The following is a 12581-nucleotide window of genomic DNA, read 5'->3' on the forward strand; positions in this document are numbered from 1 at the left end:
TGTTCTTCACACACACATCCCCATTATTATGAGTTTGAGAGTGTATCAGTCAGATTGAGTATTGACTGTAGATATGCTGTTTTTCTATATTAGTAAGTTACTTTGAAATGATGAATACAAATGTAAAGAATGGGGAGTAAGGGAGCCATGCAGTAGTGATGCTTGTGGACTGGATATTTTGTTTTTAAGTTTGGGGCTTTGAGATACCTTTATTTACATTGAGGCACTATTTGTGCACCAACTGAACACTGAGACAGGAATAGTAGTAGCTAGATGGCTGCTATATGCCCAGGACAGTGCATAGGCCTACCTACAAGTATGTGGGGGACAGATTATGGGGTGTGCAGATCACTCAAGGTAAGTGGTTCTGACTTTATGTGGCTCAAAGAAGCCACCGTTGAAGGAATCAAGATGTTCAGCTTTAGATTTAGGTAGAAAGAGGGTTGAACAGAAATTTGGTGTCTTCTGTGTTCATTTAATCTCCTCAGTAGTCCTGTGTGGTAGCCATCATTGGTATTTTACTACTGGCAAGAATACTAAGTCTCAGAGAGTTTAGATAATTTACCAGTATCCTACACAAATAAGTGATAGACCAGATTCTGACCTAAAGTCTCTGTCACTTTTAAGCCCAAGCTCATTCTCCCACTCTGCCATTTCTTAGTCTAGAATAGGTGAAATTTAAGACTCTAACATGAATTAAAAACTCTGACATGAATCAAACTAAATCAATTAAATGAAACTATGCCATAACTGTATGTAGTTTGACCTTAAAGATCTCTGGTACTTAAGGCTTAAATATAGTGGATGTACTGTAAATTCCAAGGAAGGTTAAGCAAAACCTTCCCTAAACCACAGATTGGTGGCAGTAGAGGATAAGCTAAAGAAAAGATGAATGGAAAACTTCTATAGAAATTTGTCAGTTTTTATCACATTGAAGGAAAATGTACATCTTTAAAAAATATATACAGCTATATTTTTATTGAAAGTCAAATATAAGCTCTGAGAGACGGAAGCCATAGCCAGAGTGCCTTATTTATTTAGCAGAATGGGGGTAGTCACTGCGTGAATCCTGTTCTTCTGTACTAACATCATTTGGTAAATCCCTGAGATTTAGAAAGGATATGGTCCAGAGACTTGTACAAAATAGTCTCAGTAGAGCGTGTTAAATCACGCATAGGCTTCTGAGTATCTGTGATCTCTGAAATTTTATGTAAAATGTGTGTGTGTGTGTGTGTGTGTGTGTCTAAATTTTTCTGGAGGAGGAGCAGTGTAAAGCAGTAATTCTCAAAGTATGGCCAAGTGCCATGAAAGGTAGCCTACATTTTTTTTTGTAAAATGGATCCCCAGAAAGGCATTCCCATTTTTGAAATAGGTAGATGATTTGCAGTTCCCTACTTTTATTTTTGTATAAAACTAAGGGCTGCTTACTAGTAAATTAAGTAGATAGTAAAGTTTGCTAAAATTGGATATTTACATTAAAATTCATGAATTATGAGATTTTTCTGAACTTATTTCTCAGTCTTTCCTTATTTTTCTTAAATTTTATTCCCATGATGTATTTGGATATATAAAGTTACTGCACATGTACACATACATACTTGGAAAACTAGTAAGTCAACTCTGGTATCTTGCTCCACCTAAGTAGAATATTTTCAAAAAGGATAGAGAGCTACTGGTATTTTTTCCAGAGGGTGGGTGTAATGAGGGAGGGGAAGGGAGGGGAAGGGTTATGTTGGGAGGGATGGGAGGAAACGGTTAGAGATAGAGTTTTTGGTGCCCTTATTTCTTAGACTAGAAGAAAAGGCACATCAGATGAGCAACTGTGTGTTTAAATTCAACTTAGTATCTTTTTAAGATCAAACTTTATTACTGAAATACAAAATTATAATGAATAGATGGAGATTTTTCTGTTGTTTTTGAAAGCTTGCCACAGTCTTATGATATGTTTAGGATGGTGGATGTCCATCCTTCAGTTTTAATATTAATGATAATTAATTTTTTGTGCTTACTAGTAATCAGAACATTTATTTTCATTCATATTTGGTATGTCCTGGAGTTATGAGAAAATTCCAATTAGAATCATATTTGCCACCTACAGTTAGTCTAGGTTTATTGAGGCTTTTTTTTCTTGCCATGTTAATTGTGTCATGTTACTTAAGATGTGGCCATATTTTAGTAGCAAAGTGATATTTTCAATGTTAATGTATATTTGAAGCCCCTGTATCAAAATAAATTCTATAAAAGCAAGCTTCCTGTCTATAACTTAAATTCGTCCTTTGCAGTAGCAAATGTTTATCTCAGTTATTTAAGACTCTGGTGAGCATGAAAAATTAAAATGAATTATTCTCAATAAATATGGGAATATTTAGGAGCGGTGTGAATATGTACTTGGGTATATAGTAACATGACAGAAATTTGGAAATGTCCATTATATTGACATCTGGCTTAAATTTTACTTTATATTCAAAATGCAACAAAAATTAGTACAACCATGACTACTATTTTTATCTTGTGAAAGTGAGAAACAAGGGAACTAGACTTCCTCAGTATTTTTCCTATCCCACTCCCAGTTCTTAAAAATGAATTTTTCTTTGATTCTTCTACTTTGTGACTACTTGTTTTATGTTGCAAATTTTAGAAAGCAGCCAAGAAGACTATATTTAGGAATTTGGTGCTGTCGCCACCAAGGAAATAAAAGGAAATCAAACTCAAAACTGCCCAAAGGGCCAGTTAGAAGGTAGCAGAGTTGGCTGAGCATCTGAAGATCCAAACAGAGGCACAGCAGTGTCACACTACCTGCTTCAGATAGTTGTGAATTTTGGTTTCTTTATCTGTAAAACAGAGTATTTCAATTTGATATTAATGATTCCTTCTGGCTCTAAAGTCTAATAACTTCAGAGACTTTGAGGAGACTTGATGCCTTTTCACTGTGTTCCTTTTGCACTAGTGCAGTGATCATCAGACACTAGGTATCTCAATTTGGACTAACTGAATCAGAATCTTCAAGGACAGAATCTAGATCTATATATACTCTATACTTTCAATAGATAAATATAAATATTTATATTTTGAAAAGCTCCATAGCACCAGATTCCAACTGTTGGGTTAGTTGGAAAATATTTAATCCTGAGAAATCTGTAATTTCGCCATAGGTTTCAGAACTATTTAGGACTAGAACTTAAAAAAGATTTTTAATGAGACTGTATGAAAACACGTTTACAAATTTTTATCTGCAGGGATTTATACACACAGCTTTACCTTCTGGAAATAATATCTTGATTGTTATGAACCCTAACTACCTATTAGAATTTCTCAATCCCACTTGAAGCCATTGCTTTTCAGTCAACTGTGTGGTTCAGGGGTCTCAATTTCTCTTTCCCTTTGTGTTATTACTGGACAGCAATGATTCCAGGGCTAACATGCTATTCTTCCACTTCTTAAACCAACTGAACTATGAGTATGGATGCAGCCAGGACCTTGCGTGTTTGTTACTACAGCACAACTTGCAAAAATTCTGTTGGGACATTCTGGCCTTTCCTCGGGGCCATACCTAATTGGCTGAGACAATCTTTGATCTCTTTAATTCTGATCCAGGCTCAGAGGGCTTATTCGGAGCAAGGAGAGGCAGACCTCGAAGCACCTGTGGAAAGCCAGCAGCATGAGATTGAATCCTGGACCCTAGAATTAAGGGCTATGATGGAGAAGCTGGTGAAATCCATCAGCCAACTGAAAGACCAGCAGGATGTCTTCTGCTTCCCATGTAAGACCCAGACCCCAGTGAGAATACCCTCTATGGGCGCCCGTCAGACCAGACAGCAGCAGCTTTTGCAGGAAATTCTCAGTGAACTGGACTAAAGGAGAAAGGAGGTGCTGGATGCCTCCAAAGCACTGCTAGGCCAATTAATCACCCTAATTAATGGAAGGTCCAGCAGCAAAACACTTGCATCTGGAGCCCCCCTGGACAATGGGTTGAATCAGCTGGAGAAGTGTTCACAGCTGGAGCAAAGTTGTTCTTTCACCTGAATCAGCTGCTGAAGGAACTCAGTTGCCTGGTTAGCTGTCAGGATGACCTCTGACTAAAGGGGTGGACCTGTGGAAGGCCCCATACACAGAGTTGCTTTTAGATCTGTTCCTAGCCTTTGTGGTAGAAACCCAGCCCTATGTTTCCTAAACTCCCCATTGACCCCTCATCCTCAAGATGGGGAGGAAGTTCACTGTCCAGACGAGGCTGCTGATGAGATTCCAGGAAGACAGTGGGTCACTGACTGCAAAAGTCTCCACTGACTGTAAGCTTCATCAATTACAGTCATCCTTCAGTATTCACGGGGATCAGTCCCTTAGGATAACAAAATCCTCATATGCTCAAGTCCCTTATATAAAATGGTGTAGTATTTGCACATAACCTACACACATCCTCCTGTGTACTTTAAATTATCTCTGGATTACTTATGATACCTAATACAATGTATATGCTAAGTAAATAGTTGCTGGCACAAGAGAAATTCAAGTTTGCTTTTTGGAACTTTCTAAAATGTTTTCTCCTCTGAATATTCTTGAATCTGAGGATGTGGAACCCATGGATATTGAGGGCCAACTGTACAAAGTTTCCAGAAGTTCAACATTCTGACTTCAAACCAGAAAGCTTTGTACCCCAAGAAGGAGCAGAGTCAGGCTTTAATTTGGTACTCTGGCTGCCTGACTGGTGGAGCCGTGTTCAGGTGGTTCTGGAAAGGGCAACAATAGGGGACTGCTGGGTGCAACAGGAATCACACATTTATCAGCTTCATGGTCGGATACACCTACCAGGATCTGAAGCAGGAGCTGAAGACAGATACCCTCTGTGTGGTGATTATTTCTAACATGAACCTACTCTTGATTGCCTGGTCCTTGGTTCTCTGGTTCAGTCTGGTCAGCTCACATCCCTAGAATCGGCAGTTCTTTTCCAACACCGCCAGGAATGCCAGCTGCTGAAGACCATCTCTGATACCTTTCTGTTGCACTTAAGTGAATCATTGGGAGGGGGTATTACCTGTTCTTGGTTGAACGATGATGAAGTGCAGCCCTGCACCAGGAGGTACTGCAGTCATTCGTGCTAACTAAAGTCCACCACTACCAACCTCTTACTGAGGCGGACTTACCCGAGAACCTGCTGTACTTCCTCTACTCCTGAAGCCCCAGGGATGAGGCTTTTGGGTGCTACTACCAGGAGAGAGTTAATCTTCAGGAACAGAGGAAATAACCTGAAACATAGGCTCATTGTGGTCTCTAACAGACAAGTGGATGAGCTAGAACAACCACTAGAGCCAGAACTTGAGTCATTAGAGGTGGAGCCCACACTGGCACAGGGGGCCAGAGCTAAGCCTGGAGTTAGAGCCACTGCTTGAGCAGGGCTGGATCTGGGACCAGCACTGGAGCCCACACTAGGCATGGTATCACAAAGAGTGCCAGAACCAAACCCAGGACCAGTACTAAAGCTGGAGCCTGTTCTAGAGCCATTCCCAGGGAACCCCAGGAAATAGGTCTCTATCTTCATTAGTAAATGTGATATTTATTAAAGTTTGCTTTCCTTTCTTCACCATCTTGGCATGATAATGGGTGGATGGATGTTGAATGTAAAACAACAAATTTGTTAGTATGACAGAGCTTAATGGAATTTGGACACCTGATGCCAGGAGAGTTGTGAGAACTCTGACCTGTTAGTGGTAGCTTTGAGATACGTGTTTTCTGTTCAGCCATAGAGTGCAAGAAGTTCACATTTATTGCAATTAGACTTCAAAAATACACTTTTTGTTTCTTTTGGGTTTATACAGTCATTTGCAGGGAGTCCCCCATCTTTATTTGCCATTTTTGCACTTACAGTTGCACTTAACTATGGCAGGTTTAATTTTAATTGACCTTTTACCTAAAAAATAAAACTTTCTAGTTATATCCTTATTTCTAAAGCTCTCATTTATTATTCCTTGAATTTGTTAATTCTTAAAATAAATTGAAGAATATACTAAAACTGAATGGAACTTAAGCTTACTAATATCTTGCCCTGATCCTGATTTTTCAGCAGCTGTCTTTGGATTGATGACAGTGATCTAGAAATTTTGATCTAGAGATCTTTGATAAAACCTTCCCAGGTAAAGCGTTAAGTGTCAATGAATCACTGCTTATGAAACTGCAGGTGGCATGGTGGAAAAGATGATATAAGTTATCCTAATTAGTTGTAGTCCGGAAACAGTCTCAAGATTTAATTCTGAATGTCATAATATTTTCGTATATTGCCCTTGACATTAGCAAGATTGACTTCATCTATATTGAAAATTATTATTTAGTGCGTTTTAATGGTGGCGACTGAGGAGGTGAACCAAGATCAAGACACTGAAGTTCTTCCTATGTAATAGCTTGATTTCATCCATCTGTTTCTATGACTACTCCTTCCTCTCAACTTGAAGCCTGTATTCCCTTATTATAAGAATAGTGCAAATTTGGGGAAGGTGGCAGAGTAGATAGCCCCAGGAATCACTCTCTCCACCTGGACAACAGTTGCACTTGCTTAATCTGTCTGATGTAACTATTTTGGAACTCTGAGGTCTTTTGAAGGCTTGCAACTTCCAGAGAAAGACTTGGCAGTTAACTTCGGTCAATTTCAGCCTTAGCACAGTAGCAGCTACCCCTCCCCCACCCCCAGCCACATGGCAGGTGCTATGTACATGTTCCTGGAGCAGCTTGCATATAGCTTGCGGGAGACAGGGTGGAGAAAGAGGACCGTGTTCTTAAATATTGAGGATCTCTGCTCTGAATGCTGATTATTGCTTCCAATCACAGGTGCAGACGAAGAGGCAGGCAGTCATTGTTGCACCTTTCCCAAGTTGCAAGTCCCTTCCTCTCTGAAGTGATTTCAGGGGATTTAAAGGACTGACACCCTCCTGCCATACTCCTTTAATTTTTGCTTTTTCCCCTTTTGGGAGCCAGACACTAAGACCTAGGACATTCAAAAACAACCACATATAATGGGGAAAATTAGAAAGTGACTGCATGTCCAGGGAAGGCTCAGAATAGACCTGAGAAGACCTTAAGTTTACACCTAAGACCGATTCTCAGCACAGAGACAGCCTACAACAATCAAAAAAGAAAAAAACAAAACAACAACCAGTAACAAAAAGAGCAAACACTGGAGAAGGGGAAGAATCTGATTTCCAGAGGTACCATGTTACTAGATAGATTTCAAATGGCCAGTGTTAAACAACAAATCAGACGGCATAAAAAGAAACAGAAAAGAATGGTCCATTCAAAAGAAAATAAAGCAACAGAAACCATCCCTGGAAAAGACCTAATGGCAGATATACTGGACAGAGTCTTTAAAGCAACTCTCTTAAAGATTCTTAAAGAATTAAAGGAAAATGTGGAGAAAGTCAAGAAAGTGATGTGTGAACAAAAAAGGAAACATCAATAAAAGGTAGACTTCCCAGGTGGTCTAGTGGTTAAGAATCCGCCTTCCAGTGCAGGGGCCATGGGTTTGATCCCTGGTCCGGGAGCTAAGATCCCACATGCCGCAGGGCAACTAACATGCTCTAGAGCCTGCGTGCCACAACTAGAGAGCCTGCGTGCCACAACTAAGACCCGATGCAGTCAAATAAATAAATATTTTAAAAAATAAAAGGTAGAAATTTTTAAAAGAAACTAAAAAATTCTGGAGCTGAAAAGTATAATAATTGAAATGAAAAATATTCTAGAGGAGTCAAATGCAGATTTGAGCAGGCAGGAGAAAGAATCAGCAAACTTGAAGATAGGGTGATGGAAATTATCTAGTCTGAGGAACACACACACACACACAAAGATTGAGGAAAAGTCAGCAGAGCCTAAGGGACCTGTAGGACTCCAAGTGGACCAGCAGATGCATTACTGGAGTTCCAGGGAGACGAGAGAGAGAAAGATGCAGAGAGAATATTTGAAGAGATAATGACTGAAAACCTCCCCAATTTGCTAAATATAAACATCCAAGAAGCTTAACAAATTCTAATTAAGGTGAATTCAGAGATCCACAGTGAGACAGACATGATAATCAGGACAAAGGAGAGAATCTTGCAAGCAGCAGAAGAAAATCATCACATAGAAGGGGATCTTCAGTAAGATTATCAGCAGATTTCTCATTAGAAACTTTGGAGGCCCGAAGGCAGTGGGCTAATAGATTCAGAGTGCTAAAAGGAAAAAAATACATATATACACCAGCCAAGCATCTTCTGTACAGCAAAACTGTCCTCAAAGAGTGAGGGAGAAATTAAGACATTCCCAAATAAACAAAAGCTGAGGGAGTTCAGGACCTCTAGATCTGCCCTGCAAGAAATGCTCAAGGAGTCTTGCAAGATGAAATGAAAGGACACTGGATGGTAACCCAAAGCTGTATGGAGAAATAAAGATCTCAATAAAAGTAAATAAGTGAGCTATTATGAAAGCTAGTGTTATTATAACAATGGTTTGTCACTATACTTTTTTCTTCCTATATGACTTGAGGTTAGTACATTTAAGGTCCAGTACTTTAGTGTAAAAGCTGGTATTACTGAAACTTTGGTTTGTGACTTCAAATCTTGTTTTCTACATAATTTAAGAAATTGCATTTAAAAGAATTATTGGGGGCACACAATGTATGAAGGTGTAATTTTGTGACATCAGTAACCAAAAGGGATAGGGATGAAACTGTAAAAGAGCAGAAATTTTGTATATTATGAAAGTTAAGTTAGTATAAATTTAAGGTAGACTGTTGTGACTTCAGAATAGTAAATGTATTTCCCATGCTAACAACAAAGAAAGGAGCTCTAGAATATACACAAAAGGAAATGAGAAAGGAATTTAAACATTTCACTACAGAAAAATCAAACATAAAAGAAATGAGTGTGGAGGAAGCTATAAGGCATATAGAAAACAAATAGCATGATGACATAATAACTCCATATCACTAGTTATGTTAAATGTAAATGGGTTCAGTTCTCCAATCAAAAGACAGAGATTGGCAGAATGGATAAAAATACACTATCCAGCTATATGCTGTCTACAAGAGACTCACATTAGACCCCAGAACACAAACAGGTTGAAAGTGAAAGGATGGGAAAAGATAATTCTGTGCAAATAGGAACCAAAAAAGATCAGGGGTGGCTATACTAATATCAGACGTAACAGACTTTAAATAAAACAGGATTATATGAGACAAAGAAGGACATTATACATTAATAAAAGTTTCATTACAGCAAGAAGATAGGACAGTGATAAACATTTACACACCCAATGACCACCGAAATATATGAAGGAAAAACTGACAGAATTGAAGGGAGAAATAGTTCTGCAGTCATAGCTGGAGACTTCAGTATCCCACTCACAATGATGGATAGAACAATCAGACAAAGCATAAGGAGAGGATTTAAACAATACAAACTAACTAGATCTAACAGACATATACAGAACACTGTACCCAACAACAGAATACACATTCTTCTCAAGTACACGTGGGACATTTTCCAGGATAGACCATATGTTAGACCACAAATTAAGATTCAATAGATTTAAAAAGATAAACATACCAAGTATCTTTTCTGACTACAATAGGATGAAATTAGAAATCATTAACAAAAGGAAATCTAGAAAATTGTGGAAATTAAACAACACTTTTAAACAACTAATGGGTCAAACAAAGAAGAAATGACAAGGAAATTAGAAAATACTTAAATGAATGAAAATGAAAGCACAACATACCAAAACTTCTGGGAAGCAGCAAAAGTGGTGCTAAGGGGGAAATTTATAGCTATAAGTGCTATTATTACATTAAAAAAAATAAGAAAGATCCCAAGTCAACAATCTAACCTCATAATTTAAGGAACTAGAAAAAGAACAAATAAGCCCAAAGCAAGCAGAAGGAAGGAAATAATAAAGATTCGAGCAGAGATAAATGAAATAGAGAATAGAAAAACAGTAGAGAAAATCAATGAAACCAAATGTTGGATCTTCAAAAATATCAACAAAACTGACAAAGCTTTAGCTAGGTGAACTAAGAAAAAAAAGAGACAGCTCAAATTACTAATATAAGAAATTAAAGTGGGAACATTACAGATTCTACAAAAAATAAAAAGGATTATAAGAGAGTACTGTGAACAGTTTTATGCCAACAAATTGGATCACCTAGATGAAAGAGACAGATTCCCAGAAACATAAAACCTACCAAGACTATGTTACAAAGAAATAAAATACATGAATAAATGTATAACCAGTTAGGAGATTGAATTAGTAATCAAATATCTCCCAACAAAGAAAGGTCCTGGATCTAATGGCTCCACTGGTGAATTCTACCAAATATTTAAAGGAGAACTAATACCAATCCTTCTCAAGTTTTTCCCAAAAATTGAAGAGAAGGGAATGATTCCTAACTCATTCTTTGAGGCCAACATTCCCTGATAACGGAAGCCAGACAAAGACACTGTAAGAAAAGCAAACTTTGAACCCCTAATGAACATTGATGCATATATCTTTAACAGAACATGAGCATACAGAATTCAGCACATTAAAAGGATTATGCACCAAGACCAAGTGTGGTTTATTCCTAGAACGCAAGGATGGTCTAACGTGTGAAACTTGAGCAGTTCAATATGCCACATCAACAGAATGTAGGATAAAAGCCACAGGATCCTCTCAATAGATGCAGAAAAAGCATTTGACAAAATTAAACACTCTTTCATGACAAAAACAATTAACTTAGGAACAGAAGGAAGCTACTTCAGCATAGTAAGAGCCATATATGAAAAACCACAGTGGTTTTTCAATGGTGGAAGGACTGAAAGCTTTTCCTCTGAGGTGAGGAACAAGGTAGGGATGCCTGCTTTCACTACTTCTGTTCAACACAGTATTGTATTTTCTAGCCATAGCAATTAGCCAAGAAAAAGAAGAGGCATCTAAATTGGAAAAGAATAAGTAAAATTGGGCTTCCCTGGTGGTACAGTGGTTGAGAGTCCGCCTGCCGATGCAGGGGACACGGGTTTGTGCCCCAGTCCGGGAAGATCCCACATGCCGCGGAGCGGCTGGGCCCGTGAGCCATGGCCGCTGAGCCTGCATGTCTGGAGCCTGTGCTCTGCAACGGGAGAGGCCACAACAGTGAGAGGCCTGCGTACAGTAAAAAAAAAAAAAAAAAAAAAGAATAAGTAAAATTATCTCTTTTTGCAGATGGTATGGTTTTAGATGTAGAAAATCCTAAAGATCATACACACACACACACACACACACACACCTGTTAGAACTAATAAGTGAATTCAACAGTGTAGCAAGATACAGAGTCAACACGCAAAAATCATTTGCATTTCTATACATGAACAGTGGACAATCTGAAAAGAAATTACAAAAGCAATTTCATTCACAGTAGGATCAAAAGAATAAAATACTTAGGAATTAACCAAGGAAGTGAAAGACTTGTACAAGAAAACTATGAAACATTGCTGAAAGAAATTTAAAAAGCCACATAAATAAATGAAAACAACATCTCATGTTCATGGATTGGAATACTTAATATTAAAAAGTCAATTCTACCCAAAGCAATCTACAGATTCAATCCCAATCATGTCAGAAATCCCAGTGACATTTTTTGCAGGTAAAAGATCCATCCTAAAATTCATATAGAATCTCAGAAGACTCCAAATAGCCAATATAATCTTGAACGAGAAGAATAAAACTGGAGGACCCACACTCCCTGATTTCAAAACTTATACAAAGCTGCAGTAATCAAAATAGTGTGGGATCAACATAAAGATAGACGTATAGACCAGTGAAATAGACAGTCCATAAATATTAACTGTCACAAATATGGCCAAATGACTTGACAAGGGTACCAAGGCCAGACTACTGGGGAAAGGACAATCTTTTCAACAGATGGTGCTGGGAAAACTGGGTATCTACATGCAGAAGAATGAAGTTGGATCCTTACCTAACACCGTATTCAAAAATTAATTCAAAATGGATGAAGCACCTAAATTTAAGACCTAAAACACCCCCCCCCCCAAAAAAAACCTTAAGAGAAAGTATAGGACAAAAGCTTCATGACATTGAATTTGGCAGTGATTTCTTGGATATTACACCAAAGGCACAAAAGAAAAAATAGACAAATTGGACTTGATGAAAACTTAAAAATATTTGTAAGTCGAAAGACACTATCCACAAGCTACAGAATGGGAAAAAATATTTACAAATTATATATCTGATAATGATTATTAACCAGGATATGTAGAGAGCGCCTAAAACTCAACAACAAAAAAATCAAATAACCCAGTTCAGAAATGGGCAAAGGACTTGAATAGACATTTCTCCAAAGAAGATATGTAAATGGCCAATAAGCATATGAAAAGATGCACAACATCACTAATCATTAGGGATATGCAGCTCAAAACTACAATGAGACATCTCCTCATACCCATTCTCCTCCCACCCGTTAGCATAGCCGCTATCAAAAAAGCAGAAAACAAGTGTTTGAAAGAATGTGGGGATATTGGAGTCCTTGTGCACTGTTGGTGAGAATGTATAATGGTACAGCTATAGTGGAAGACAGTATGGCAGTTCCTCAAAAA

General features: G+C 38.1%; 1 protein-coding gene and 1 pseudogene across 7 annotated transcripts in view; both read left to right on the plus strand.

Moving 5' to 3' along the window:
- The window catches only part of CNOT4 (CCR4-NOT transcription complex subunit 4), a 139754-nt gene that overhangs the window by 90976 nt on the left and 36197 nt on the right, over nt 1–12581 (plus strand). The window lies entirely within an intron of this gene.
- On the plus strand, nt 335–5519 carry LOC132597850 (signal transducer and activator of transcription 2-like; annotated as a pseudogene).

The sequence above is a fragment of the Globicephala melas genome, chromosome 9, assembly GCF_963455315.2.
Source record: "Globicephala melas chromosome 9, mGloMel1.2, whole genome shotgun sequence".
In the NCBI taxonomy this organism is placed as follows: Eukaryota; Metazoa; Chordata; class Mammalia; order Artiodactyla; family Delphinidae; genus Globicephala; species Globicephala melas.